At 39.3% G+C, this 25,604-nt stretch overlaps 1 long non-coding RNA gene across 1 annotated transcript in view; it reads right to left on the reverse strand.

Annotated features, from left to right (window-relative positions):
* Positions 1–8,436: 8,436 nt before the first annotated feature.
* The window catches only part of LOC116500506, a 33,816-nt gene continuing 16,648 nt past the window's right edge, over positions 8,437–25,604 (reverse strand). Inside the window, exons 3-4 of the long non-coding RNA XR_004254311.1 lie at positions 11,828–11,996; positions 8,437–9,480 (exon numbers count right to left, since the gene is read on the reverse strand). This is a non-coding gene — a long non-coding RNA (uncharacterized LOC116500506). The remainder of the gene's footprint in view (positions 9,481–11,827; positions 11,997–25,604) is intronic.

Below are 25,604 nucleotides of genomic sequence, written 5' to 3' on the forward strand. Positions count from 1 at the left end.
TTCACATCAATAGGCAGCTAAGCACCACAATGCTGTTCTGTTCTGTCATTCTCCCTCCTCAGAAAAACAAGGGGAGAAAATACAATTAAAGAAAAGCTTGTGGGTTGAGATAAGGACAGGGAGATCACTCCCTGATTACCATCACAGGCAAAACATGCTTGGCTTGGGGAAGATTAATGGAATTTATTGTCAATTAGTAACAGACTAGAGCAGTGAAAACTAAAAGAAAACTGAAAAAACCTTTCCCACATTTCCTCTTCATCTACATTCTTCTAATACCCTTTCTTCCCCACCTCCCACTCCCCCCAAGCAGTGCAGGAGAATGGGGAATGGAGGCTGCAGTCAGTCCCTAACACTTTGTCTCCACTGCTCCCTCACGGTCACTCCGTGCCCCTGCTCCACATGGGGTGCCGTCTTTCCTGAACTGAGCCTACATGGGCATCCCACAGGCAGCAGCTCTTTAAGAACTGCTCTAGTGTGGGTCTGTATCTCATGGTCCATCCCCCAGGAGCAAACTGCTCCAGCATAGGCCTGCCATGGGCGGCAGCTCCCCCCAGACTCCCTGCTCCTGCGTGGGCTCCTCTCCACGGGCTGCAGCTCCGGCCCATGGCCTGCTCCTGCAGGGGCTCTCCATGGGCCGCAGCCTCCTCCAGGCCACATCCACCTGCTCCACCGGGGGCTCCTCCACAGGCTGCAGCATGGAGATCTGCTCCACGTGGGACCCATGGGCTGCAGGGGACAGCCAGACAGTGGGTTCCTTTTGGAGCTGTCTGGAGCTGGCTCTTATCTGACATGAGGCAGCTGCTGGACTCTTCTCACAGAGGCCACGCCATAGTGCACAACTCCCCCTTCCCAAAACCTTGTCATGTAAGCCTATACAACAGGACTTGTACATAGAGTTCTTTCAATAATGCATTTGTGGTTAGCCTTTACCTCACATTCCCTCCTCTTCTTCCCTGAAATACTAATATTACTGCCTTTGGTTGTGTCCCCCCACGTTGCTTCAACAGTTGAAACCACAGCAGGCGTGGAGTAGGCTGGACAAAAGGCCACAGTTGAGAGTAACACAAGATTTACAACAGCTGGCAGCCCACTACCTCCTCTCATACAAAGGGCTAGGCATCCTTCCTGGGGCCTGCTGTGCTACCACCAAGGCAGTCTGCCTAGTTTACCCGCTGGGCAGGGCCGTGCACAGCATGCACTAGTAGCGTTTTCCTGTAGCATGAGAGTGTGCCCCATGCTTTGGTTTCACTCATTTAAGAAGAAAACTGCAGAACTGATGCTGAGTAGAAACATTTTTAAACAGCTAAAAAATAAAATTAAAAAAAATTGTCCCCTCAGGGAGGTTGAATAGAGGTTGAATGTTTCTCAATGGCACTCACCACCCAGGCATTGCAGAGTTTTGTCGGAGAGAGATTCACACTGCAGACATGTAGGTAGTATTACAAGCCAAAAAGATACCAGGCAGTCTATGTTTTTGTTTGAATCCTGTGCTGAAGAGAGTGGCTTTTCTACTTCCTTGCTTAAAACGTGTTTCAACTGTTGTTTTAAGTATTCAGGTTATAGCTGTGTTTGCATGCTGAGCAACTACAGGACATTCTCCTTCTGGGATCAGCCACCCACTTAAATTCAAGGGTGGTAATATAAAAGCCTAGGAGCTGATTCGCATGATGTTTTTGGAAAGACAGCTTTCTGGCCTGCGTAGTCGTTGTGGCTTGTCAGCTGGGTTACACCAGATGGCTCAGGATTCCCCTCTTGTTCACACACCTATGGAGTTGGAGTAATGCTCCTCACCTCCTTTAACCAGCAACAGAGGAGCATCCTGTGATGAAATATCTCCTTTACATTACAAAGAGGATTTCAGCTTCTTCACTGAAACTCTGTCCCCCATCAGGAGTGATGACATACTTATTACAAAAGCAAGAACACTGATTCCTTTGGTCCTCATAAACACCAAGGACTCAGCCTGTAGTTATGGGACACCTTCCTCCCTCCATGCCTCAGCAGTCTCATTTCTCCTTTATTGCTGAGGTTTCCCTGCCACACTTTTCCAAACCTCTGTCCCCTTGATAGCCTCCACTTGCCTGCACTGGGTCCACTTGCCTGCACTGGCCCCTGCCATGGGCTCAGTGACGGGGAAACGAAGTAACTTCCAGGTTAGGTCCTACCTCTTTTGTGGTTCAGCTGCTCCTGTAAGCAGGACATACTTTTTTGGCCAGCTTTGTGTGCCTGACAAGCCAGGGTATTAATGTCCAGGTGAAACACCTGTGCATACTTGCAGCTTGCTAGTCTCAGCTAGTTGCTCTGCCCTGTGGAGTTGCCCAAAAGTTGCATCTTCACATAAAAACCCTGTTAAACCAACTGCACTCTCCAGTTAATAAGAAGAACTCAGTGCTACATCATGAATATGCTCCTCTATTAAAACAGATAGATAATTATTTTGCATCTTTTTATACTATTTTATGCATCCATTTCAAAAGAAGAATTGAATTAATACAGAATAATGGTGTGCTGGAGAGGAAATCCAAAAAGTGTCTTTCACATCACTGTTTTGGTGCAGAGCTCTGAGAAGCTCCTGCTGCTATTTGGGGCAGAACTCTTTGTGAAGAGCAGTGGTACTTGGGATCCTCATTCTCTGATTCCTTTTGATAATCTCCCATTTAAGGTCACTGTTGTTTTTAAATTGTCCTACAATAAAGACAAAATTGTGAATATCAAGGTAAACATGAATAGTTTGTTTAATATCTCTTTGGCATTTTGAAATGAATTAAACTAAACGATATCTAAATATTTGGAGCACATTCATTAGTAATGAATGCTTTTTAGAAAAGTTGATCTCATGTCACAGCTGTCACCTTTTCTTCATTGTTGTGGCCAATCTCAAAGCAGCTAACACTCTTTTTATTTATAAAAGTAGTAAAATTCAAAAGCCTGCTTTAGCACGCCAGTAATGTCTCATGGTTAATGCCTATTGAGAAAGGGCAAATGCTAATATTGCCACAGAAAAATTAACTCAGCTATCCTGCAGGCTGACTGCTACAAACAGTAGCACCTATATGCATCCAGCAATGACTATCTCTGGCATGAAGACTGAGGATTTAGGTGCACAAAGTAGAAGCCTTCACTTCTGATTTTTTTTTTTTTTCCTGTTTGGCATGAAAATCTCCCTCTTTAAATTCAAGGACAGCTTGATCCAAAGCTTCTGCCCCTGAGCACTGGTTCCCTTTCCTTCCTTCCTTCCTTCCTTCCTTCCTTCCTTCCTTCCTTCCTTCCTTCCTTCCTTCCTTCCTTCCTTCCTTCCTTCCTTCCTTCCTTCCTTCCTTCCTTCCTTCCTTCCTTCCTTCCTTCTTTCCTTCCTTCCTTCCTTCCTTCCTTCCTTCCTTCCTTCCTTCCTTCCTTCCTTCCTTCCTTCCTTCCTTCCTTCCTTCCTTCCTTCCCTCCCTCCCTCCCTCCATCTGTCCATCCTTCCTTGCCTCTTTCCCTCCTTCCCTCCTTCCCATCACCTTATCCCTTCCATTTTCCTTTCCCCTTCCACCTTCTCTTGTTTTCCCTTCCCATTCACCTTCCCCTTCCTTTCCACTTCACCTTCTCCCTTCCCCATCTCCCTTCCCTTCATCCCCTTCATCTCATCATATTTTTTTTTTCTCTCCTTCAGCTATTTTCAAGATAAATTCTATCCTTGCAAATTCATAACTGACAGGGCTGACAACTAGAATATTTACTGGAAAAAAACAGGAATGCACAGCAAGACTTCATGATTCTCTCTCTCATATGTATTTCTTTATAGGGTGCACTCTGCAGTATTTGGTGCATGTGTCAGCGGAGATGAAAAGATACTTTACAGAGAAACTGAAATCTATTTCCAATGACATTACTATAGCACAGAATGTAATACTATGAATGACAGTCACTCAGATTTCCATAAATGCAGCTCCTCTATAGCTGAAGCTCTGAAGTGATTTTTATTTCTAATGTCACCCTTGGAGGCTCGGAAATGTCATCCTCATTTTCTTTAGAATAATTATATTTAATTTTGGGGTTTGGTCTATCAGATCTCTATAAACTTGTTTCATCAGTTACCACTACTGATTTGTCAGAAAAACAGCCAAGAAACAATGATTATCCTATTTCACTTCTATACCATGCAGTTATTCTTTAATTGTTAAAATGTTGTTGGCAGGGGAGGAAAAGGGAACACATGTTTTATGAGTCTTTCTCATTGAACACAACAGTCTAGCCTTTGTCTGCATGATGTGGTTGGCCATTTGAACCTTGCATCACACGAAGACCTGAATACCTCCCAGTCAAAAAGGAGCAACTTCCACAGTGAGAACACAGTAGCCATATAAATATGAAGTGTGAGTGTAGGGGGGATGCTAGATTTAGGGAGTTTTATTTAGAAGCAAGTTATGTAGAGTTTTAAAATGGAATCAGTGAAGCAAAATCAACCTTCCAAGTCCATTTCAGGATTTCTTTTTATTATTTTTCCCTTTGGACATAAAACACTTCAAATAAAAGTTCTATTAATAAAGCTCTAACCACAGATTAAATATTTCTGCTGACATTATTTGACTGATAATATCAATTTCAAAGTTCAAATTTTAATAAGGTATTACAAAGCATAGGAAGAAACAAGCTAATCAAGCCAAGTTTCATATTTCCCTTCTTTGTATAAAATGATAAGTGAATTTAAAGCTATGCTTTGTCTTTTTAATATCTGCTAAATATGGATGAATTACTGAATATATATTTATTCTTAGCCTCATTTGAAGGCAAATATTTACAAGGCTTTTCTCTTGTAATCTGATTTTAATATCTCAACTGAAAATGATTCATAACATGTGGCTTCAAATACCCTGTAGTTAAAGAGGCCAAAAATTAATTAGCTGATTCTAGCGAGGGTTTCTTGGAACTGACCTTGAAAGAAAAACAACAACAACAACAACAAAAACCTCAACCAGTACTCTTTATCAGATCATTGTACATTGTTGTTGCTTATGCAAAGAATTTCAGTAGTAAATAAAAGAGAGTGGCAATAACTTGCATCTGATCCTTGGTGCTGATGTATGTGTTCATCCTCTGGTTTTCTGTAGCTCTTCTAGTAGGGCCTTGGGCCCAAATATCTTCAGTCCTTTTGGCATTGCAGTGTGAACCGGGTTAGCGAGTGTTATGCAAGTAGTCGAAAGCACCTCCTCTTAATCCTTGTCCAGATTAAATTGTAGTGAGTGTGGAAATGCTCAGAGGTCCTTATTTCTTTATTTTCCTTGTCTCTTTCTCTATTTATTTATTTATTTTTTTCTATCTTATAAATATACTCAGGAAGCCATCTGGGAACAGAAATACTCACTAAGTACCGCTGACCTGAAACGCAAGTGTCTTTGTGAAGTCAATTTCTCTTCTTCCTTTGAAAGACAATCTTGCTGATGCTGACTGCTAAAAATAAGGACGCAAAATCTTTTCCAGCATCTGGAGTTTTCTGTGCTTTAATCCGTTCATTTCCTTATGTATTGTTATATAGGTATTTCTGTGCACACTCTGATTAATGTGCAAATATATATTTTACCCTGTAGGATTAGAGGCAAATGGGCCCAATTCTCTACTTCCTTGCATCTTTCATTGTTAGCTGTATGTGTAGGTACAGCCCCTTAAAGAACTGCTTTAAGCAATTAGATTAACTCTTGCTTTGCTACTTTACAAATTGTATCCATTTAATATTGTGATTTGAAAGCAGATCTTTCCTCTGCTATTTTTTTTTTAGTCTTTTCAGCTTTTCTAGAAACCTGAGTTGATGGTTGTCTTCTGTCCCATTAAGGTAACTTTTATTCCAAAGGGTACCATATAGTCCAAAACTTCCTTGGGGCAAGAGTATTCCTGTAAGTGTATAGAGGTATGTGTGCAGCTATGTGTTATTTCCTCTGCTTAAGTGCCAGCCATAAAGGTCCAGATAAGCAATCTAACACCCCTTCCACAAATCACCTCATACACCCCTCCTCTTCAAATCCTGTCATGAGTGGCTGGCACTTTGGGGGACATTCAAATTAGGAGGATATGTTGACTGCCTACAGGTTTTTTTTTTTTCTTTTCTTTTCTTTTCTTTTTGTTTGTTTGTTTGTTTGTTTTCACAGAAAGGAAAATGGAGCAAGATTTGTATACTTAACCAACCGAGAGTGTAACCTCAGCTCTAGAGTTGGGTTTTCTCAGTGACATAGCCTCTGCTTTGGTTTTGATAACATTAATCTGTTTAAAAATAAACTAGTGGAATAGCATTCATGGAATACTCAATTCTAAGAGTAAAGCATGAGAACCACAAATGTGCATATGTGCTCCAAGTGCTTGATCTACAGGCTGTTAAGAACATGCTCCCAGGGATGCAAGGCTACTGATGAAGCTGAGGTGATGTGCACGCTCCTGGTATTTCTTCCAGTGTGTTGTGTATTTATTTGTTTATTTTTTTGCGTGTGTGTGTACTACAATAAAAAATCTTGATTTATTCATGACCAGACTTTTGTAAGAGGCTTGAAAGTTTAGGTTGCATCTGTGGGACTTTGCTAGTTCAGTGTTTTACAGTGTTGCACTATCAATCTCAAAGTAATGCATTTAACAGAAATTTTTCTGGCAATGATGGAGAAAGTCAACAACTTGCTGGTGCCCCTGACTGAAGGTTTTGCATTTCAAGAAACATGAGGAATTGTAAAACCATGCTTTACACTTTGGATCAAATTGCCTCTAACAGGAGTAATTGCATCTTTATCAATGAATGGGTTTACTTGACATACTTACTCTTCTTTCCATAAAGTTAGCTTTTTTCTTGGTATAATTGGTAGTTTTTAATCTTTTCTTCATCAAAACAGTTTTTGAAAATGCAAACTATATTTTGCTTGAGAATGAAGTTGAGAAACAGCTTTAGGAAATCTCATAAGGTTAGTTAAAGGTGGTACAGTCTGCTGTTTAAAAGCTTCTACTGTATACAGCCCTGTATCTTACATTTTATCAGTGTGATGTGATCTAACAGCCACAGGAAAGACGGAATATCCTGAGTAACCAGTGATTGCTACAGGGCAGCATGATTTGGCAGAACCCTACTTGTAATTGCCGATCTTGAGCTGAGGAAATACAGATGGGAAAAAAAATGCAAAATTATTTTTGCCTTGCTTTTTTTTTTTTTTTTTTTTAAATGTCAGGCAGTGCTTGAGAAGTTTGGCTTCCTGGTTTTTCATTTCTGCTGCTTTTACAAAAACAAAGGAAGTAATGTGAGTGACCTGCTCTATGTACATATTATCTGTGGTTTTGGTATAGGCTCCTCATTATAGTAGCCACATCCTTCCCTTCTCATAATAGCTCCTTTGCTCTCATCTATAGTGCCACTGCTTATTTCCTCTCTCTTCATTATCTCATGTAGTGGACTTACCAAGATTCTTTTCTTCCTTACATACATCCAGCTGGTCTAGTGTGGTGGTTTTACCCTGCTGGGCAAGCTGAACTCCATCATAGCCACTCTCTCACTCCTCCTCCTCAAAGGGGAGTGGAGAAGAGAGGGAGCAAATATGATGGAAAAGGGCTCAAAGGTTGACATAAGGACAGGGAGATCACTCAACGATTACTTTAATGGGCAAAACAGACTTTACATGATGAGATTAATATACTTCATTGCCTATCACTAGCAGGTTAGAACAGTGAGAAACTAGCATCTAAAAACTTAAAATACCTTCCCCCTCATACACCCTCTTTTACCTCCATACCTCAAGTGGTGCAAAGGAACGGGGGAATGGGGCCTGTAGTCAGTCCCTAACACTTCATCTCCACTGCTCCTTCACAGTCACTCTCTGCCCCTGCTCCACATGGGGTCCCTCCCATGGGATGCTGTCCTTCCTGAAATGAGCCTGTGGGGGCTGCCCATGGACAGCGTATCTTCAAGAACTGCTCCCACACGGCTCTGTACCACGGAGTCCATCCCCCAGGAGCAAACTGCACCAGCACGGGTCCCCCACGGGTGGGCGGCAGCTCCCCCCAGACCTCCTGCTCCTGTGTGGGCTCCTCTCCACGGGCTGCAGCTCCGGCCCGGGGCCTGCTCCTGCGGGGGCTCTCCATGGGCTGCAGCGTGGAGATCTGCTCCATGTGGGACCCATGGGCTGCAGGGGGACAGCCTGCTCCACCAGGGGCCTCTCCACAGGCCACAGGGAAACTGCTGCTGCCTGCCTGGAGCACCTCCTGCCCTCCTGCTGCACTCACCTGGGGGCTGCAGGATTGGTGCTCACTCCTCGCTCTCCTAGCTGCTGTTGCACAGCAGTTTTTTTTCCTTTCTTCAACCTGCACTCCCAGAGGCCTAACCAGAGTTGCAAACTGGCTTGGCCCTGGACAGCAGCAGGTCCCTTTTGGAGCCGTCTGGAGCTGTCTCTGATCTGACATGGGGCAGCTGCTGGACTCTGCTCACAAAGGCCACCTGTGCAGTACCCCTGCTACCCAAACCATGCCACCTAAGCCCAATACACCTTGTCGAGGCTCACAATAAAAAGTATGTACCAGAGACCTTTCTGTGATCTTTGACCAATATTTTGCTGGCATTTGCTGCTATATAGTTCCCTTTTCCATAGCACACCCCTGCCTACTACCATTACAACCATCATAAAAAACTAAAGTATTTACATGAAATGCTTTGAAAAACAAGTTTAGATCCTAAGAATGTAGACACAATGGTTTGAATGTTTTGTCAAACATAGCTCCAGGGAGCTATCTAAATACACTCCTGAATTACTGTATCAATCCAGGGAACTTACATAAAGTCTCTGCTGGTTTATGGTTTCCTGAATGCTGCTAGTCACTGGGTATTAGCAAGTTATGCTACAGAGTTTACAGCAAAACATATACACTCCATGGCCTGTTATAGCCATAATCCATATTTTAATGCTTTATGTCAGGCATCCCTGCTGCCCTCTAACCATTCTTTAATAATAAGACAAAAGTGATATTTTAGGGTAACAGTTAATAAATAATGTGACTTATCCAATCACACCTTTCACTAAAATATTATTATCTTTTGACAGGTTCATTACTGTAGCGACATCGGGGACTGATGAAACATTGTCTAATTCTACCACTAGTACATTTTCTGTAGTTGTCTTTTTTTTAATTTAATTCTCTTACTCTGAAAGCATACTGTCCATTGCAATTATTGAATGAGCATTTAATCTAGCATAACTAAGGCATTTTAATCTTTTCTTATGGAAAAACGATTAAATGGTCATAACATTGCTATGATATGCACTCATCTACTCCTTAGAGAATCAAAGTTTTCTCCTTTCTGATAACCAGTTCTCAAGTAAGATTTTTGCTTAAGTGAAGTGTGTTGGCTGCCTGCGAAAGAAGACTGTTATTTGTGTCATGGTATTGCAGAGTCAGAAAAACAATTTGAGGTTGTCTATCCCTTCAGGTAGGATTGTCTCTGGGCAAATTCTGCATAGGCCAGTGTATTTTGATGGGTAACTGTTGAAAACAGACAAACAAACAAAAAAAAAAACCACAAAAACAAACTTCTTAAATCAGAGATGTATGAACAGTATGAACACAAAATATAACAGATTGAAACAAAGAAAAAACCAATGGCAAGTATGCCAAAAAACACTTCCTACATAGTGATGTGATCACATTTCAAGAAATCTATTTCTTGCGGTACAGGGTGTCCCTTTTGTCTGACATTACATGTACAAATTTAATGGGAAGTGAAATTGAAATACACAAACATACATGCACAAAACAAAATACTGGTTTTCAAGTTTGCCTGCAAAATCTGGCTAGAAGCGGTACACATTCCTCCCAAAATGATGACTGAATAAGAAACTCAAATTAATCATCCCAGAACAAAACAGAAGTTCTCAACCTGTTTTCTTACTGAAATCCAGCTTGTGTCTCTCTAGGACAACAGTCCCTGTGGACAACATGGAAAGGGACATTAAATTCATTGCTCTTTCAGAACATGTTGTGAGCTGAATTCTCTTGGAGAAAGTGTATCAGATATCAGATATCCACAGAGCTCTGTTCCAAATCACTTCATAGAATTTAAAAAAGATTTTAATAAGGGGTAGCTGTTTCAAAAAGAAAACTAAATTTATTGGATATATTTATCACTCACTCCAGTCCTTCAGCCAACTGGTTTTTAATGGCATATTATTTTGCTTTTAAATAACTAAATTTGTACACATTAGAATAAAAGATTAAATGTGATTCCTAACCTACCCACATAATAAAAAAGCTTGTCTTTAGTCACTGTCATTACATAGAAATTTGTCATACCTCTAAATTCAAGGGGAAAGTGTTGGCATGCATGTATATCCTGGAACATTTTTTAGCACATACTAAGACTATGACTTGAACAAGTTGACAGTTTTCACCATTCAGTAATACTTCATCCCAGGCAATGATGGGATATGGCTTAGACCTTCACTCCCACCTGCCCCCAGGAAAATACAATTGTCTCAAAAAAAAAAAAAAAAAAAAAAAAAAAAGCCTAATATTAAGGATTTTTTGTATGGTTATTTTAAACAGGAAAATATGTTAGTACAGTGCCTCATAATCTCCCATATCATTTGGGAGTTCTTTTGAAGGTGTCTGCTAACTCCCCTTCTTTCTGCTTCACCATCTTCTCGTACCTCTCATGGAGTCAAGATGTTGCACTATAAGAGCCTCTGGCTTTATTAAATCATGGTGTAGGTATCCCAGGTGCTAATGGCCAATGTGAGACAAATAAGTGGTCTAGAAGGAGACCTGTTATACATTCATTTAGTGAATAACACTATCACAAGTGGCAACTGACTCCAACACAAGAGCATCACTAGAGATAATGATGCTCCAAAATCCAGAAGAGTTAGGAATGGGCAAATTGCATGAGTACCTACCTCTTGGAAGTTGTTTTTGAACTTCTCCCCTAAATTCTTTATTCTTTAAACAACAAAGGTCTATTGGAAGGTGCTCCACCAGCACATTTCCTACCATGCTAAAACAAAATAATAATAATAAAAAATCCTGTTTACCATTGAAAGGTTCATCCAACATGTCTTTTCCAAGCTAATTACTAGCAAAACTATTAGTGGCTTTTTGTGAGGGCAGCTGCATGGAGAACCTGTCTAAAATTTAGTTTATGCAACAGCTGTAGAGAAGTTCCTCTCTAATTTAAAGGCAAACAGTCTTGGTCATTTTCTTCCATGCTGAAGATGCATGCAAGATGTGGCAGACTTTGATTTGGTTTGATTTTGAACCTGCTAAGATATTAGGGGTTTGCAAGTTCATTTCAGCCATAAAGGCTATGGTGCTTGCAAGCTACTAGAAAAAGATCAAAACAAGGAAAAGAAAAACCACCAAAGTCATGTCACAGAGGAGCAAAACTTTGTAGGCTTGGCAATTTACTATGGTATTAGTCCATGCTTTTGATCTTTTAAAGAAAAGGATCAATAACATTTAAAATTACCAGAGACAACATTAATTTTGTAATAACTGAGTTCTTAAAACCTAAAATGATTATTAAATATGCAAAAATTGCCCATATTTTTGCACTCACTGACAATATCCTCAGAGAATGCATCTACTTTTAGATCAATGTTGCAGATTTAAACAGGATGAGGTCTCTCACTTCCTGAGTTATCTAGGAATAAGTCAAGAATGGGAAAACTTGTGCTGAAAAAAGACAAGGCCCTCTCTACCCCTTCAGCTGTAGTAAGGTGCACTTACTACATGTGTCTTCTTTCTTAACATGGAATAAGCTTGATTTGGGATATGTGGCTGGGAAAAGTGTTCACAGTGTTGGGCCATATAACTAAGCCACACCTGGGGAACATACCTCCTGGTCTTGGGCACTGGAAGGCAGGACTGCAGCTACATTCTGCCCAAAAATGTGGCAGATAACCAGCATCTCCAGTTTGCTAGATGGTGGAGATCATTTCCCCATTTTTCTCCATCTTCCTTCTCCAGGTTATCAGTGGTCAGCGGTCTTGACCTTTCTTTCATGCCTGTGATCAAGGGAAAGGTGAAAGATTATTTTCTTACTGTGTGAGCTGGCAATTCATGGGAAAACGCTGAAACAAGGAAACAAGGCTGTTACTCATCCACATAGCCCTCCACCATTTCTTTCTCCAGTTAGGAAATCATTTCAAAGGGGGGGTGTTTTGACTGACTCTATCCTTCTGTACAAAACTAGCCAAGGATGCGGTGTGTAAATATATATATATATATATATATATATATATATTTTTTTTTTTTCTCCAACTCAGGAGCATGCTTTTGAAGAAAATATACTTCTTGGCTCTTCTTAACAACTTGTTTCACATTATATGGGTGTCTCAGATTGTGTGAAACTGATCCTTTTGGTTGAAACTGAAAAAGGAGATATGCTCCAGGAATGCACCTAGTCTGCTTCAAGTCCTAATGGCTGTTGAAATCACAGGCTTGGGCAAGAAGCATTTTGGAGCAAGCCCTCTGTTACATGTGTACTGTAAATGTCAGTATTCTGCACCATGTTTTGCATTACAGATCTGCTTTACCCACTCATGTGGATATGGACAGGCCCCAGGGATCTTTATCTAGATTTTCTGAGGATTTATGCTTACCTCAGCTGTGATGATTGTTGACTGTCGTTGGCTGTCACTGATTTGTGCTTAAATAAGCAGAGCTGCAACTCCCAAATAGCATCATGAACTGACATTACCATTGCTCTTATTAGTATTGCATGCTAATAGTATTAACTTAGCTGCTCACAATACCTTCTGGGGTTCTGTTTTTTTTTTTTCTAAAACAGTTCCTTTAATGACTTTGTGCTCACATTGTACACATGATGCCATTAGCATGTGTCCCATATGACATATTCAGCTGCAATTTTCACATTTCCAATTTCATGTATTTCCACAACATTCATGAGGAATTTTTAAACTTCCACATCTTCATCTCCACGGGTTTAAAGGGAGGAAGGGATCATTATGACATTAATGTTGTTTCTTGACCGTAGGGTTTCATCAGCACTTCTTGTCTGTCACAAGTCCAAAATAACAGCAATGATTTCATAACTAGTTCAATGACAAATGAAGACTTCATGCTTCCTTTCTTTACTACAGGTGAAATCAGAGTCTTTATCAAAGCTCTGCTAATTCCTTATTTTTTTGCTGTGTACTGTACTTTGCCCTTCGCCAATTATTTGCTCATCTTCTTTGCTTCTTCCAATGTTTGACTCCATACATGATTTGAAAATTCTTGTGTGGACCTTCTACAAAGCCTACTTCTGCCTGCCTTCTCCACTCTTCCTTCTGCCTTTCCCACTTCCATATTTCCCAAAATCACTTCCTTCTTTCCCCCTTCTCATTGAGTTCTTAAGATTATTCACTTGGAAAGCACTATGCATAGGAGAATTCATGCAGCAAAACAAAGATTATTGGCTTCCCTTTGAATCACAAAGCATTCATTATGTTTATTCGGAATTGGCTGGAAAAATGTTCAACTTAAATACGATGTGTTAAATATGCTGATTCATTCAAACTCAAACTTTTCAAAATCCTTATATGTTATTTTGAAACATTGTGTTCTGACCTTCTCTGGGTAAAAATCCCCATTTCTAGGCCAAAATAACTGATTGCTTTGTAAGCTAGACTAATTATACTATAAACTTTTGTAAAAGTCTGAGATGTAAAGGAAATATTTTAACTGCTTTGAGACATTTTTTTCCCCCTGATTCTTAATGTGGGAAAAATTTCAAAATGCTGACATTTGTCCCAGATTGAGGATGAAAAAAATAGAAATCTAGAAATATTTTGCTTAGCAATAAAGCCATATGGTTAAGAGGAGCAAAATGCACATATGGCAACAAGATCATCTCCTGTAATTCAGCCCATTAGTGCAAGAAATTTGTTCAGACAGGTATGGAGTTCGAGTCTCATTTGTGCTACTGCCACCTCATTCTTATCTGTCTATGAAAAAGTCCCTGAAATAATAACCATAACTATAGCATATGCTGCCACTACAAGATGTCACAGTCTTCTCGCTTCCTTACACCAAATTAGGCTAGAGTGCATGTATGTAATTTATATGTATTTGCTAAAAAGTTGTCTCTCTTTTTGATTTTCTTTGTTCTGAAATTAAACAAATGTAAAAAAGCCATATGAGGGTATATTTACACCAAACCAGAATGAAAATCAAAATAGTCTCAAACTTATTTTTTTGTTCTCGAATGTCTTCCTTTCTCCTAAATTAAGAGTAGAGGTTATTTCCCATGAGGCTATATCCTACTACCTCCCCTTCTTTCCTGCTATCATGAAGATCACTCTGTAAACCATGACAGTTCCCAAACCTTTCCTCTTTGGGATTGTTGTGGATTTATACAGCTTTAAGAGTGATTGAGTGGCTGTAGCCTCATTAATTCCTGTTCTTGCTACTGTGCTGCTGTCCTGGCCAGACAAATACCACCTAGCTGCTCAGGAGTGTTGTGGCTGGAAAGCATTGGAGCTTTGCATGTGACTTTGAGGGTATACAATTCCAAAAGACTACCTTTAACACAACCTGGTAAAGAGATTTCCTTGGTGCAAGAGGAGGGACATTATGCATATTTCCATTTTCCTACTAGACAATTTCTGTTCCGAATATTTCTTAATGAGCAGAGTTGATCCCACTGGATGTGGAGAGTCCATGATGAAGCATAAATACCACTGTAGATTAATGTGCTTACTTTCAAAGAGCTGTCCAGTAAAGTGATCAGTAAAACAATCAAATGATATTAAATTATGTTTAATATCTAACCCCTCCTGGCTTGGAGAACATTTCAGTAGCTTCATCATCATTTCTATGACTGTTTATTCCAGTTTACTAGAATATGGCTGACTTTTACTTGGACAAGCCTGAAAGCCTTGTTAGTTCAACAGCCTGTCAGCTGAGTACTGTGCATATGGAAGCTGTGTGGCTGAAGGGCATACCTTTGGTCTGATGGGGGGTCTTGAGTAAATACCTTCACCTCCCTGTGCTCTTTGTATGATACTCTCTGCCTCTCTAAAGTGCTTACAAAGCTGAGAAACATTAAGGAGACCTGATATGAGGTCACAGTCATTAGAGTTGACCACCTCAGTATTGTTTCCCAAAGTATGCTTTCAGGCAAAGTTGTACTGGCTGCTGTTTTGATTTAAATGCTGCTTGCTTATATCAGGAAATACTTATCTCCAAGGAAACTCCCATAGATTGTAAATTCTAAATACTCTGTCTTCCAGGTTATGCACAGCCAAGTTAAACTGAGCTTTTACTGTTACAAATATAATATTAGCATGTAGTAGCTAATTAGCGGAAAAGCCAAGCAGGAGAAGACAGAAGACCTGATAAAGTCAGATATGAAGAGCAAAAGAAGTACATGATGATACCAAACACCTCAATAATTATGGTTATCACATAGAAAATATTGAAATTGATGAATTATAGTAAACATCAATAACAGTTTTAATATGACATTTTTAAGCATTATAGAGTGGCAACTGAATTTGCTGTTAATTCTAGTGACCATGTATCTTTGTGTATATAGATCCAAGGACTAGCCTTGCATCTGACTTTGTACTCTCTATAATAAATTCCCTGTTCATGGCAAAATTAGAGACTGAGCCAAAAATAATATGGCTTCCTAAGCCCTTACTGAGAAAATTCTCTGTCTAACCTAGTCATTTTATTAAAAAGAAAAAAAAAGTAGCTGCAAAAATGAAAACAAAAGTATTTAAACACACTGCCAAATTGGTCCATAGATTTATCTCATTTCCTTTTGTTTGTTATTTATTTTCACATTCAATAGCTTACTATCATTCAGTCTTTGCCCTCAGGTTTGTTTGGGAAAAAGGATTAAGAATACTGTCCCAGGAGTAGATTTTACTGTCAAAACCATCAGGATCTGTGTAAATCCATTGCATATGTTTTAGGAGAAAAATTAACAATACTATCTAAGTCTTTTGATAATGTAATAGCTAGCAGGTATGCATAAAGAAGACTAAAAGCTGTATCTGATATTATTCGCTGACATTAAATGTCTGTTTAAACTTAAGAAAATGATCCCAAAGTCTGGCTGATTTTAAACACCTAAGTCCACAGAACAGCTGAGAGAGTAAGTGATTTTTTTTTTCACTTGATGAGAAGCTTTTTCTGGGCACAAAGCTAATAAGATAAAGTGCATGCATTTTCTGTGGTGGCAGAAGATTTTGCCTGGGAAAGATGATGTATATTACTAGTATTTTCCATATATTTCTATCTCTGTTTTCACCTTCGTGTAGTGTTTTGCAACCAATAGGTTACTATGTGCTTTAAGATGTCAGAAGGTTGTCTGCAAATGTGCTTGTGAAAAATCTCCTTACAAAAATATTTTCAAATGTGTTTTCCTTGCTGTCAAGCAAGAGAGAGAAAATGACAATAGAAACATTCAGTATTTAGCCTAATTTTGATATATATATATTTATACATGTATATATATATTGTTTTCTGTAAACTAATACCCTTCTGACTAAGAATGCCAAGAAATATTGCCCATGGTCCTATGATAAGTCACTCTGAAGGCATTTATATAACACAGGTCTCTGACTCCTTCTGTAGCCTCTGGACCATGCCTTTTCAATGTTACTCTGCTTTCTCCTGTTTTCAGAAAGCATCATCTGTATTTTGGCTTGCTTCCCGGACAATGTTGTTCCAGAGCAGAGATTTTGACCCTCACTAGAGACAGAGAAATACAAACTAAAAATAATTATTAAAAAAAAAAAAAAAAGGAAAAAAAAAAGTAACAAACAAAACACTGGAGCTGTAGACATGTGAGGAAATTTATATGGCAGACCTTATCATTAGTGTGACCTTAATACTTGGGTCAGATTGCATACCTCCAAACATGTATTTGCCTGTGCTTACCCTTGGGATATTTTGGCTTTGAAAACTGAATATTCCTGTCGGATAAAAAGTCTTTGCCAGCTTCCCAGGAATGGTCACTCAGTTTAATGGTAAAGGTGACTATAGCAATATATCAGAAGCATTGAAATCAGTCTACCAAATCTAGCCTAGCTAGACTTAGTTTGACCAAAAATCTGCCTATGTTTTAAAGTGTCTACTTCTGGAAGAACATTTTACCAGGCACTCAGGGAGCTCTTCAGTCAAGCTGTAATGTGCTTGGATTTACTTATCAGGAAACCTAAGCAATACTAGAAAGTCAGTTTGGGACTGAGCTGAAAAGTAAGTGCTTTCCACCTCAAATTTAAGGCCTAAGTTATATAGTCTCTTACAGGCTCAAATTTGTCCCATTTATACCATGAGACAATAGAGAATAAATTAAACAAATGAAAAACATTGACTTAGCAGCTCCTCAGGAAACAAAGGTCAACATAATTAGGGTGAGGGGTGGGCTTCCAATGACATTTAATGGAAGCCATCACTGATCCTGCTACTCAGGAAAATAAAGCGCAGCATGAAGCATTTTCTTTAAGCTATGAAAGCACTATATGTATATGTCTCTATTATTTCCATCTCCATCAAGAGAGGCCTGCTGGCACTGCCAATATTTTGAAGCATGCACATAGAGATCAGAGACTTCCAGGACTTTGCCTTCTCCTTGTATCTATGTCACTAATTTTTACCGGTATCAAAACTGGTTGATGTGGAACAGTACAGTAGATGGGCAACCTGAGCAATTCAACCACATACTCTGGGTCTTAACATGTACTTTGGTGCAGGAAGATTGGAATCAGATCAGGACTTTGAATTTCTAATTGCTGGATAGTAGTGTGGCATGAAAAGGCATTCAGTGTCCTGTCATTGTTTCTTCATTGGGGAATAGCCTCTTATCTTGAAATGAATTACCAGCAGGAAACTGAATGCTGTGAAATTAGTGCCTTTGCTAGGGAAAATGAAGGCCTTTGGTTAAAAGAGAACAAATACACAGTGGAGAATGGGCTGGCCAAGGAGTGTGATAGCCTGAAAAGCACAGTGCTGTTGGTTCTCCTCTTCTCAAGTCATGCTGCTGGCCCTTCATTTTCCACCTCTCCCCTTTTATTCATTCCAGTTGTCTAATTCTTCCCTTCCTCAATGTCTTGAGTCAAGCACATCAGTCCCTTTTGCAGCCTTTTGTGTCTGTTGATCGGATGCTGTCATCTTCTTGACTATCCTTATCTGCAATTGAACCCTCCAAACCTGGTCCTCTCCACCCTCCTGCTCCACAAACCCCTCACTACTCCTTACCCTGGGCTGTCAGCATAATGAAGGCTTGATTTCAATACTTCCCCTCATTTCTCTGTTCACTGCTCTGCAGGTTAATGCAGATTCCAAACTTCAACAAGCAGCTGTTAAACATGTCATTAACACTGCTTCGGCTGCAAATGAAACTCTGCTATTGGGATTATTCCGGGAGCTATAGTTTTGTGATGAGCTTTGTCAATCACAGCTGACCTGCTGTGTACAGAATGAAACTCAGATTATCTTCTTTCTTCCTCAGACTCTTGTCATTTTTTCACAAAGAATTACTATTCTACTCCCCGAAAGATTGATTACTTGCACAAATAAGAGAGTCTGAGACATTAATACAAAATTCACAGGCTTTTCTTTATCTCAAACCTGCAACTCCCTCTACATTTCCTCCTGGTAATTATATTAGAATTGTGTACACTAGGAATTGCCATCTGATTATTATGAAACTAGTTTTGTCATGACAAAAATGAGCTTAAGTCTTGTTTTTTTGGAAAATGATCAGTACAGTGCACTGGATGAGAGAGAAGGAGATTAAATCCAACTTGCTTTCATCCATGAATGCTTTCATCTCTTTTTCAAACACAGGAAATGATTACCACTGCTATAAGCTGCAGTTCATATGAGTGAAAAAGGATAAGAAAATATTGAAAATTCTGTAACCAACAGTAGGACATAATATAGGTCTCTGTTACCCACTGAGAGACATGTACTTTATTTTTCTGTACTGGCAAAGTCAAGGGTTTCACATTTTAAGAGTTGCCTTCCACTGAGGTGTCATTAAGTACTGGAGAATATGTTAATTAATTTGCCATTTCTCCAGGTAAGGATTTTCTTTTATGGTAAGAAAGCAAAATATGCTGATTTTTTTTCTCTCATATAGCCTTTCCTCATCAGTCACTTAATGAACCTTACCCTTGTTTCTTCCAGTAATTCTGGAATATTTGAATTGCCCCAAACTGATCCCAGTATGTCCTTTGTTCATAATACTTGGAGCATATTTGGAATAAAGTAGGAAACATTTAAAATATTCACACAGGCTGATTTCAGTTCCTTTGTGTCCTATTTTAACACATTGATCTAAACCTTTTTTTTTTTTTTTTTTTTTTTGATTTGTTTTTAATTTTAAAGTTGAGAAAATTGCTTGACCTCTTACAGAGCACTATTTTTCTTTTAGTGGAGCATCAATTCCAATGAGCTATGCCTCTCTTGATATTAAACTCAATATTTGGAATAGGATGAACCTTTGGGCAGGGCATATATTTAAATTTGAGCTCACCTCCTCTAGTACTGCAATCCAGTAAATAAAATCATTTCAGTAAATAAAACCATTTCAAGTTTCATTGTCCTCGCCCAACAGATTTTCTATTTACAAGGCCTGTTGAGCTTGTGTTGAAAAGTAAGTCCTGGCATCATTTCCTCCGAATCACCATTCAAAGCATTTGGGTTTGTTAAATAGCGTGCCCAAGTCAGTAAGAAATTCAAACTCTCTTAGGCACCTAAGCCAACAGAGCTGCTAAATGTAAGGTCACGTTCAAAGCCAGATCATCGCCTCATGAATCATGATCACACTCTGAACAAGCGAAAAAGAAAGACTGAGAGGAGATAGTGTGTGTTCCTGGAAGAGAGAAGGAGGAATCGAGCAAGCAAGCAGCAAACATAAGGTTTGAATCCGTAGGAAAGACCAGGATGATGAAGAGAAAGGGGATAGGGAAACTTGGGTGCCTCTTCACCCCTGGAGCTGAACTGCTAATTGTCTTCTCTTTTAACCCCTCTGTCTAGCAGAAAAAGAAAGAGGAAGGAGGTGAAGTGTGGAGTGAGTGACAAAATGCTCACCAAACAAAACCTCACAATTATTAGTAATTGAATATTTCATATTTTGAGTCATTCAAGCTCTGTGAGCCCCAAATAGCACTTTTAAGTATTCAATTTTTTTCTCCATTGACTTTAATTAAGCTTGCCCCAGGCTGGCAGTCCTGATGAACGTGGAAAATGTTTTTTATAACAGAAGTAAGCTTTCTACCAGTGCAGATTTTTTTTTTTTTTTCTTCCTGAACTCATCCAGCTGTTATTTAAACTCAAACCCTTATTATGTCATCAGCTACAATCTTAGAAATATAAAATACAGATATATTAAACTGCTGCACCATAAATATTTTCCACTTGGTGACTGTGAAAATTACCATATTATTTCCTGATTCAGACATGCCTGATGAAGCCTAGTATTAGTGATAAGTGACTGTACATATAGTAACTTCTGCGCAGGGACTGGCATGAAATGCTTTAATGATAGGATTCACATACATACCTGCATTAATGCACCCGATCTCACATTTCCTGCTTCTCTCATTTAACCAAACCTACAGCCTTAACAGCAAAATGTCCTCACAACCATGGGGTGAGACCATTTGTAAGTAACATTTCCCCTTTATAACAGTCCCACTCTTTTACTGGCATACAATGACTTTATTGTGTCTTCATATTGTCAAGCTCAATGGCAATGCACTGATGTCATGGAAAGCACACAAATCCATGCTAACTGCAATTATCCCCCTATTTATCACTAAAATATGATCGCTGTGGTAGCTATCCTTTTTTTCCCTGAGATGTTAAATACTCCGGTCTTAAAGTGTGGCCTTTTTCTTAGAGCACATTGAAGTCCTATAGAAGCAGTGGCACAGATACATTGAAAAAGCACTTTCTGTTAAGTCAGTTGGACTTACTGTCTGGATGCTCTGTCAATATTTTTTCCTGTAATTGCTTGACTTCTGTCTTGCTATACTGATTTATACTAGTGGTGAGTTAAGATTTAAAAAGTGAGGTGATCTGGCATGCTGATGAAACTATGATCTTGACAGAGCGAGACTTCAAAGGGGAAATAATCCCTAAAATCATGCAAAGCCCAGTGCAGAGACCAAAGGCAGGCTGTCTTGCAATTCCTGAGACAGTGCCAATCCCAGTATTTGTTAATTAAGTAGGGGGATTGTCTTTGGGGGCTCCTAGAGACCCCACACTCTTGACCCCAGGAGGTCAATAGTAGTCAGTGAAGTTGTTATACATGCTAGAAAACAAGTCTTCTGAAGCTTGAGAACATTCAGGGACTGTGCAATATGGTGAATGCTTCCAAGATGGTGGTGGTAGAACCGGCTTATTCTGCTGACTGTTCTGTAACAGGCTCTCTAGGTAAGCCCCAATATTTTGTGACACAAAAGGCTTGTTATGAAGAACTGAATTCCCTCATAGCCTCCAAAATTCTTGTTTTGCCTTGTTTTCTGTTGGGGTAGCTCCTATAACACCACGGCAAATGAGAAAACTATATTTTCCTCCTGAGATGCTTGAGTTTTACATTAAAGCTTATCAGAATAACTCTGCTTCTCTGCTCTTTCCAGTTGCAGCCCATCTGCTGCAGACTTTCAGCTCTTTACTGTTAAGTGGCATGACATGTCAGCAGCTGGTTCCTTTGGAGCCTAACCTCAAACCAAACTCACTTCATTTGTGACTATATTTGAATAACTTCTTCGTGGGCCTCTGAGGCTATGACTGTTTTCTAGCTCTGTATTTCCAAGACTGGACTTGTCCTTGCTAACTTTCAGCAGGACTCTCTTGGCCAGCTTTATGCCTGACGATATCCAGCACTATCTGTAACCATGAATCACTAACTCCTCCAGCAATTACCAAAGTTTTTGTGGTTGAACCTTTGTTACAATGGGCTAGGCAAATCAGTGGTAGGGCACTGTGCTTCCAAAATGTGGGCTACAAAGGCTGACCTGGCAAAGATGGCTTTGTACACAACCTCACACAAGTGCTTCTCATAACCAGGGTATAGAGGTTGTGTGTGGGGCTTCTGCTATAAATATATCTTGGTGATGATGCTACATTGCCAGGATACAATATTATTAGTAGTATAATGCAAAATCATCTTTGAGTACGTGGCTGTGCAGCTTATCCATACAAACTAAATTTTGGCTGTATATCAGTCTGAGCCAATATGCATATTGTAGTTTAGACTAATTAATTTTCACAGAGAGGAGAGTGGTCACAACAAACCTGTTTTGGGGCTGCCTTGTGTTGTAGTTTTCTATGCAAGTCTGTGGGTGTTTTGCTCAAGGACACAGGGTCCTTGATCATGAAATGCTATAGGTGACTATGAAAGGTAGGAAATTCTCACCTACAATTATCTCTTTCAATATATTTATTTTCATTTTTTTTTAAGACTTTATTCACAGAAAGTGGGTTAGTTTATTTCCCACAGTAAAAATAAGAGAAGTGGGTGATCCGAGAGCTCTCCTTGCCCCTTTTCTGAAGATTTTTGGAGCCTGAACACCCAGTTTCTTATATTTGCCAGCCTGTAAACTTCTGAAATAGAGTGGCATAGTCAGTAACAACTCATCTCCTGCATGTTAGGGGGGGAAGGCCAACATGAGGGTCTGAATTTCTGTTGAGCAGGCAGAATTTAAATGGCCCTGTCCAGGCAGCAGACAAAAATAGATACAAATATATTCAGTGTGAGAAAAGATTGTGGTTTTGTTTTGGTTTGTTTCTTTTACCCCTGCACTAATTTTGGCTGTATTTTGGGGCTACCCCCACTTACAGATCTTATCATACTAAACTTATCAAATACCAAATTATTTGACTATTTTCTGTGTCAAAAGGACAACATATTAAAAACAAGTCACAGACAATTCTTTTCCTGTAAAGGTTAGGGATTCTCAATGTACATTCAGAGCCATACACACAAGTGCAAATAAGTCAACTACCACAGCTATTTAATCAGGAGCGTTTGTTGATTTGAGCAGAGCCCCTATGCTGTGAAATGAAAAAAGAAAACCAAATTTTCTTGAGCAATCTTGCTGTTCCTGCTTCAGGTGCTAGGCCATTTCACTAAAGCAGCTCAGACGAGAATGTCATTAGTTCTTAAGCCCCAGGTGAATTTGCCACTGTTCCACATGATTAAGCCAGATAATTGTGTGTTGATAGCGAATGTGGTTGGTGAAATACAATTTCTAGGACCTTCCTAAACAAACACAATGTAGAAGTGAGTCAAAGTGCTGTCATTTCAGTCCTTTGTCACAGGCTTTGCACTTGCAGACATCTCTGGTGAGGACTGGCGAGTAATTCTATGGCATGTCACTGTGCTCTTAAAGGTGACCTGGCTCAGAAAGTGGATCATACATCTTTTGGCATTCAGTTTAGGGGAGGAGGGGGAAAGGGGCCTAGTTACTGTGCCTGTGAACAATGCAGGCTTCCACGTTCAGCCTGTTTTAGGCCATGCATTCTAGAGAGTGCTTTGTCTTCAAATAACTTTGCAATTCCAGACAGTACCTTCAGAAGTGATTAAAATGCCATGAGTAATGTGCAATTATATGTCCTGAGAAGCAAGCCAGTGAAAACTTTTTAAGGGCTTTTTCAAACAGGATTTCTCTATCAGAGCAATGCAGACCAGTAAGCATGGGGACTGTATCCTGTCTCCGCTGACTTTCTCTGTGACCTTGAGCAGGTAACTTAAATTTTTTGATCCTAATCTGAGATGAGGCAAGACCTTAGTGGTTGTTTTTTTTTTTTTATTATTATTATTATATTTTTTATTTTTTTTGTTTGTTTTTGTTTTTGTTTTTGTTTTTTGGATGATAAGTAGATATTCAGTGGCAGTGATAGCTTCAGCAACTACCTTGTGTTCTCCTAGGCACTTGTTTCTACCAGCATGGATTTGGTGAAGCACAGCTTGGGACTGCCTTGGCTGAAATATTGTCTCTTCTGCCCCCAGACAAAGATATATTTTTTTCAGCATATCCCCATCCCTGTTCCTGTCTACCACGTGGCTCACCAAATATTTGCACTGGACTAGTGCAAGTTAAAGAGGAGGAAACATGTTTAGGGCCCGGAAAGGTAGAAGAGAAAAACAAGTGGGTTGCTTATATTGACCTTGCTGCCAAAAAACAGTTGTGATTTTATTTATAACAAAAGAGCTGATAATACTCAGGCTGGCATTAAGGCATTTGTGTATTGTAGAAGCATCCTCCCAGATCTTTTTATAAAAGTCACAGTAGAAACGGAGGGCATTAGTGAGCTGATTCTACCCACTTAGCACTGGTCATGAGATGTTCAAAGTGATTAATCCTTAATAAAGGAATTCATATTTACAAAAACAAGCATACAAAAAGGAAGAGACATAATCTGAGAAGCTGATTTCCCTGATTTACCTACATTACATCTTCTAGCTGTGCAGGGTATATGCTCTGACTTTTAAGCTACTTTATTATTATTATTATTATTATTATTATTATTATTATTATTATTATTATTATTATTATTATTATTATTATTATTATTATTATTTTACTAGTTACCATGTTTCTTGAAAGCTAGCAAAGGTGGAATCATTTCCAGGAAAAAGAAGCCCCTCCAAAACACAGAGTGAGTGTATGAGTATCCTGGAGATGCATATTATGCGTCCACCAGACATTGCACGGTAACCTTTAAAACAAATGTCATGTTCAAATGTGTTTGTGTGTTTGTGTGCACACACATATGTGTCTGTATGTATCTCACCTGCTAAGCTTTGTTTGTCAAACAAAAGAAGGAGAATATGAGCTGACAGGGAAAGGATTGGAGGTGTGGGACCAGAAAAAACAAACAAACAAACAAACAAAAAAAAAAACACCACCACCACCAACAAAAAAACACTCCTTGCCTTTCTGAGTACGTTAGAAATATTTCTCAGATTATTTTTAACTGTCTCATTTCATTCAATAAGCAAATGTGTATTATGCACGGCCTATAATATTATGTGGTAGTCCCCACAGTGGAAGAGGAAAAGAGTTTTGTGTAAAGATCTATGGTGCTATTAAATGTCAGTTGGATATTTGTGCAAGCTAAATATTTCCAGTGTGTGTTTTTCATTTTGATGACCATTTTTTTCCCACCCTTTTTCCTACAAACTCACTTTCTTATAACACATGGATCATGTATCTCCTAAGTGCTGAAGAAGTCCCTTGAAAGACTGTTTCAGCTTTGTTTCTTGGCCTGGCTGTTTTTCTGGCTAGTATGGCTATTATTTTAACTTCTGAAAGCATGGGTATTTGTGGGGCACTGCTAGTACCAAGAGTAAGAAACTATTCTCATTTTTCACCAAAGGCCAAAGTACTGACTAAGAAAAATGTTCTCACCTGACTTCTGGGTAGTATATTAATATTCAAAGGTGGGTGAAGAAGCCAGAACGTGTGTACCTTTAGCAAGCAGGTACAGCTTTATCTAGAATAAGACAAACTGATTAGGTTGACAGTATGGCAAGCCAGTTTAAAGCATGTACCTTCAATTAATTTTAATTAAATTGGATTAAAAGGAAATTTTAATTTTGATGGCTGTTGCAGGGCTGAATCACAGAGGATTTATAG

Source organism: Aythya fuligula, chromosome 1, assembly GCF_009819795.1.
Source record: "Aythya fuligula isolate bAytFul2 chromosome 1, bAytFul2.pri, whole genome shotgun sequence".
In the NCBI taxonomy this organism is placed as follows: Eukaryota; Metazoa; Chordata; class Aves; order Anseriformes; family Anatidae; genus Aythya; species Aythya fuligula.